A 6,195-nucleotide genomic window follows, 5' to 3' on the forward strand; every position below is an offset into this window, starting at 1 on the left:
ACCAAACCAAGTGTGGGAATCCCACCCTTTGCAAAGGTTTCCAGAGAAAAGTCATCCCTCCCCTCAGCTGTGCTGGCGGAGACCCAAGGAGTGCTGATGGGAGTGGAGCCAAGCCTCCTGGGCAGGGCTGTACTCTGTTGTACTGCCCCTGTGCCTTTGGGGTTACTCCAAGTTTGCACCAAATCAGCAGGGTTTATTGCAGTCATGGTGGATTTACTAAGCTCTGCCTGGAGGCTGAGCTGTTATTTTTCCTTTCAGTTTGGGCTCTCAGGTGCACAAATGCAGCTCTGGCTGCCCAGCTGAGTCTGTCCCTGCTGATGCAGGCAGAATGGGGTGAACAGACCACGGCCTCCCTGGATGGCCAGGCTCTGATCACCCAGCACTGCTCTGGATTCACACAGCATCCTCCAAGCGAGCCCTCCCCAGGCATGCAGTGACATTTAACTGAGTGGTCCCACCCTCATCCCTGGAGCTCCGCTGTGTCCTGGCTGCACCCAGCACCCCGAGGCTTCATCTGAGCCAACTGGGCAGGAAAAAGGCTCGAGGAAAAGAAAATCACTGCAAATCAGGCCTTGGCTACAGCATCTGCTTTATGGCAGGGACCGATTTAATCTCCTTAGCAGTCGCCTCAATTGTAGAATCAGCAGGATGCTAATTAATTGAGAGGCACTCAGCGACAGCCATTGAGATCCTCCTGGCTTTAAGTGGAAGCCTTTGGGTTTGGCAATTGAGCTGGCTGCTGTCCTAGCTAGAGGATCTGCCTTGGGGCTAAAGCCCTATGTGGGGTGTCTGACACCAGTCACCCCGTGGCTGCCAGTCCCTCTCTGCTGGCCCTGCCTGGGCTCTGGTGTCCACACACCCCTGAGATGACCCTACGGCTTTTAGGAAGCACTGCCCTGGCCTCCCACTCCTGGCTCCTGGCCCGGGGAGCCAGCAGAGAGGGGTAGCTGCAATCCGTGAAACCCCTCACCCTGTCTCCCTCTGGCCGTTCCAGCCTGGAGCCAGCCCCTCATCTCTACCCTGAAAGCCCACAAGCTGATTAAGCCCAGCATGTTAATTGGCTGTGACAGCTCATTTTGTTATCTTGCTTAGTTATTGATGGGGTTCGTGTGACTGGATTCTCAGCAAAGGTCAGTGCCAGGATGGGCCAGAGCCCCTTGTTTAGTGGATCCCAGCACATGGGATGGGGCTCCAGGAGCCCTACCAGGATCAGCTGTAAAGCAGAGCATGGTCACACAGCCAGCAGCCACGTCGGGGGCATTTTATCCCAGAGATGTGCAGCACCCTGACTCGGGAGCACATGGAGACTCCAAGAGAAGTGGGTTTGGGTGTGTATCTGGCACCCACTGGTGCAAACCACTCTTTCCAGGGCTCGGTGATACAAGGATCGGATTTAAAGCCCCTGAGGTGGGAATATGCGCAGGCCAGGGCAGCGCCTGGTATCCAGCCCTACCCAAACCAGTTTGGGAACTTCATCTTGGTTTTGTCTTATGTTTCCCCTACAAGGGACAGGACTATAAAGGGAAGGAGAGGATGAGTGTGCAGGGATCTGGAGAGCTGAGAGAGGAAGGTTTGTGGTTGTCCAGTGAGCCAAGAGCTGTGGGAGGAAGACATGAAGACCTGCCTCTGGTGGAGAGGGTAGTGTTGCACAGAGTTAATGTGCTGTCCTGGGACAGCAGTGACACACCTTTGGCCAGCCCTCTGCCTCTCTCCCAGCAGCTGTCGGGTCCATGGCCCAAATGCAGCGCAACAAGCGAGTGCATTAGTGAGAAGTGGGATGAAATGATTAGGACTGATGGATCCCCTCAGAGCTAGAGGTATTGATCAGCTGAGGGCCAAGGAGAAGGTCAGGGGCAGCGCTGGTGGGGTGCAGGCAAGGGGAGCTGGGTGTGGGGCTGCTTCTGTGAAGGCTTTCTTGACCAGCAAGGAGGAGGGATTGCAAGTGGCTGCAGCTGGTGGGGACTGGAGAACTGTGGAAACTCTGAGAACAGAAGTTGAGTGTTCCAAATCCATCACCCTCCACCTAAAGCATCACAGCAGCTTGCAGCTAGAGAGGTCAGCCCTTGGAAATGGCATTATTCCATCCTCCAAGGGAAGGTAAGAGTGGGCAGCTTCACTGCGTTGTGACAGGTGCTATGCAGTTGAAAATGCTGATTAATGCTGCCTTTGAGAGCGTGCCAGTCTCTGGCCTCTGAGGAGAGAGTCCCTGCTGTCTCTGCTCTGTCTCACGCCTATCAGCCTGCTAAACGCACGCATGCCGTCACTCTGAGCACCCAGCTTGGCTCTGCTGACAGGTATTTATTTAAAGCCTGGCTTGGCTCCGAAAAGAGGCCGTGGCAGAAGCAGCACAGTGGGCCCAGGCAGTGCTGCTGCCCGCTCCTGTGGCTGGGAGGAGGCAGGAAGGGATGGAGGGGGCTGCTCCGGAGAGATGGGCAGAGAATTCTCCCTCTGGAAGAGGTGTCTCCTGGGGGTGGGTGGCTCTCCGGGCCCACAAAGGGAATGCCTAAATTGAGGTCAGAGTTGAGCAGCCTCATTGCAAGGAGAAGGAGTTGAAGGCAGCGCACTGCTGCATACATGCTGCAGGCACACAGCCTCCAGGGCCAGGTACTTTCCTCTGGAAATCAACTTTACTCTGATGTGCTCAGCCAATCAGTGCAGCTGATGGACCCAGACCTGCAATTCCAGGCAGAGGTACCTGTGCAGAGGCAGCTTTGGAAATGGCTGCGGGCAAAGTCCCCGGGGCTGCCTTGTTCCTGGCCCCAGTGCAGCTGAGCCATGGGAATTTTTCTTGGCTGGTTGCTGGTCATTTTTTTTCTTTTTTTTTTCTTTTTTTTTTTTTTCCTGGCTTCTGGACAAAATCTTCCTATTGCCCTGAGGCAGAGGGGCTGTGAGCACTGGGAGGAGCAGGACTTGGAGGAGTAGCTGTGCTGCAGAACTGGTGGGCAGCTTGAACAGCAAAACGGGAGGGACTCGGGGTCTGAATGAACAGAGAAACTTGAATGGGCCCCAGCCCTATTAGAGGGACATAGGAGAACATCTCGTTAGGACAGAGCTCACAGCCAGGATGGAAAATTACTGGCAGCCCCGTGTTTGGAGGGCAGGAGGCAGCCGGGGGGGACGGGCAGCTCGCCAGCCCCAGCACATGCTTTGTGGGGCACAGAGGGCACAGCTCTGCCCTGTGCCAGGTCACGGAGCCTCTGCCCCCGTCCTGGGTTCGTGGGCTGTGTTGCAGGGAGAGGATGCTGAGTTCCCTGCAGGATTTTACCTTCCCAGGCAGCTTCAGTGGAATGCATGGTGTCAGGCTGTGGAGCAGCAGGGCTGGCTCCTGCCTGTCCCTGTCCCTGTCCCTGCCTGCAGCTCGAGCCCTGAGCTCACAGGCAGTGCTGTGGTGCAGCCTCACCTTGTTCTGCATGAGCCCAGCAGTTCTAGGGGGAACCAACCCTGCCTGGCACCAATATGAGAACTCTGGGCAGGGTTTGAGGTGTCTCTTTTGAGGCACCCAAGATCTAATTGCCCTGCTGTCATTCTGGCTCTGATTATTTTGGAGCTAGCAAGGGCGTGGGCCTTTTGCTGCCTTTTGGATGTAAGGCTGGGGCAGCTTGTGCCTGCCCTAGGGGTGGGGTGCCCATCCAGGATGGGATGCAGGATGGGGCCCATCACCAACAGCTGGTACTCCAGCACTGCTGCCTCAAGTGCAAGCCACCCCTCACTATGGTCAAGGCTCCAGTGTGTGATCCCATGCCCATGGAGCAGCTTTACCTGGTAGACACCTCTGTCTCAGCACCAGCACATCCCCACAGCCACCAAAGTCACACTCTCACTGCTTTGTGTGCACTGCTGGATTCTGGGAAATGGCTCCTGAGCATTTTTGAAAAAAAGTCTTTGGGATATGTCTCACCAACTGCTAATTCTCGTTTCTCCCTCTTTTGAATAGCTTGACTGAAACAACCCATCCAAGGTCCAGGGCTGAGCAAGGCAGAGCCAGCAGCCACTGGCTCCAAACGATGTCTTTATTTAAGGGCAAGAATAAAAACATCACACTCACGTACAAATGAGACTAAATTTAGCTGTGACTCCTCTGCACATCATCGCTGGCCTGCCTGTGCCTCGGGGTGGTACCCAATCCCTGTGAAGCCCTTTGATACAGGCACATCGATTGTGCTGGTCCCCTGCACAGCCAGCATGGGCAGCCAGCACATCTGCCCCAGGCTGCTTCTCCTCCTGCCCCCAAATCAGCCCTGTGTGCAGCACAGGATTCAGCCTGGAGCTGTTGGACATGTGTCAAACCTGTCCTGCCTGAGGGCTTGCATTCAGGCCTCTGCTTCCCATGCTGGTCACCTCTACATCCCTCTCTGCTGATGGCAGCTCTGTGCTCCATCCACCACCAGCTGCCCTCCACAGGACGGGTCCTTGTGGCACTGCCAGCACTGGGTGCCACTGTGGGAAGGGTGGCCAAGGGGTACAGAGCTACCTGCAGCAGGATTAGGGGCCCCAGCTCACCTCAGCCGGGTTGAGATGGCACCATCACAACAGGAATTTGGGGGAAGGGGAAAGGGTCATGCTGGAGCATTTTTGTAGGAGTTCTATGGTCTCTGTCTTTTGCATGGAATCTTTCCAGGTTCCTTCCAGAGACAGGGAAAATTAAAGGTCCCAGGGCCTCTAGTCCCGCCACCTCCCTCTTGCCATCAATGGCATCCACGGCTTCAGCAGTTCTGGCCCCTCTGCCTCTCTACTTGAAGGTGTGACTGCTGAGGAGAAGACAAATCCCAGGCATGAAAAATCATTTATTCCCATAGAAATCCCTGGCAAGTGAAGGAAGAGGAGAGGGTTTAATTGTGAGCAATGTCAGAAAGATCAGAACCAACACTGTCTCATCCCCGACCAGTTCAGAGAAAACCTCTTGGCTGCTGGACCCACAGAAGAGGGGGAAAGCCAGCATTGAAGGCAGGGAATATCTGACCCCACTGAAGTTCTAGGTGAGGGGCTGGCTCCTAGCTGAGGGATTTAAGGGTCCCTGAGCTCCCTGACATCATGGGCTTTTCCTCTCTTTGAGGTGAAAAGGCAAATGCAGCCTGGATGCAGAACTCGTGGTGACTCAGCGGGAGAGGTTGAAATCAGCTGAAATCTGGTTGCCATCCAAAAAGCCTGGGACAAGCTGTTAAAATGGATACACCAGGGATGGAAATGAATGTCAGTGTGAGCAGACATTTCTCCAGTCCCTCAGCACCTGTTTGTAGGATGAGCTGCCTGTGGCCACTCCAGGGCACTCCATGGCCCAGCAGGTAAAGGTGCCCTGAAGCAGAGGGGTCTGTTGGCCACTGTGGCTGGCTGAGGGGTGATAAGGCTGAGCTCTGGGATGCCTGATTCAACCCAGGAGCTGAGGAACCAAGCCCACTGAGAGGAGGTGACGGGGTCCTCAGCAGTTCTCCATGGGGATGTTTTGATAAGGGCCAGTTTTGGATGGTATGTCCTGTGCAGTTGCCCCAGGCAGCACGGGAATGGAGGCTGTTACATCCCTAGGTGTGGGAAAAAAATCAGTTAAAGTGAGTACAAAGAAGTACAGAGGAAGGAACAGTGGCAGGATGGGCTTGCCCAGCTTGGAGACAAGCAGGATTCAACCCTTGCTCTGGGGCAGGCCAGGGCCCTCTGTCCTCACAGGACCAACTGTCCCAATTCAGGACAATTCAAGTGATTCACAACTTCCTGCTCTGCCCCAAACAGCTGCCACCCTACACCTCCAGTGTGTGCATGGGATCATCATGACCCCAGTCATGGCCTTCACTCCTGGGTGATCCTTCTTGACTGTCACCATCTGCATTCCCTGGCAGGCTCAGACCATTATGGCCCTGCTGTGGGCACCCTCATTGCACAGGTCCTTCTTATCTTAGAACCACCTGGCAACCTTGAACGGGACCATCCTATCCTCAGGGGAGCCTGCATTCCCATGCCCCAGAGGACCCTCAGGTCCCTTGTCATCCGTGTTTTTGTTCCTGGATACTCCCAACCCCTTTGTTCTTCATGGCCCCACTCTCCAGGACTCCCTACATCCCTTGGCCACCAGTGGCTGTGTTCCAGATATCAGTGTTGTTCATAGGTCCCCTCTTGTCTCAGATCCTCCCTGAGCACCTCGGTTATCACCTTCCCCTGCTTTCAGGGAAACCCAGACCTCTCGTGCATGGTCCATACCTGGGGCTC

The sequence above is a fragment of the Coloeus monedula genome (genome assembly GCF_965178545.1).
Source record: "Coloeus monedula genome assembly, chromosome: 13".
NCBI classification, from domain to species: domain Eukaryota; kingdom Metazoa; phylum Chordata; class Aves; order Passeriformes; family Corvidae; genus Coloeus; species Coloeus monedula.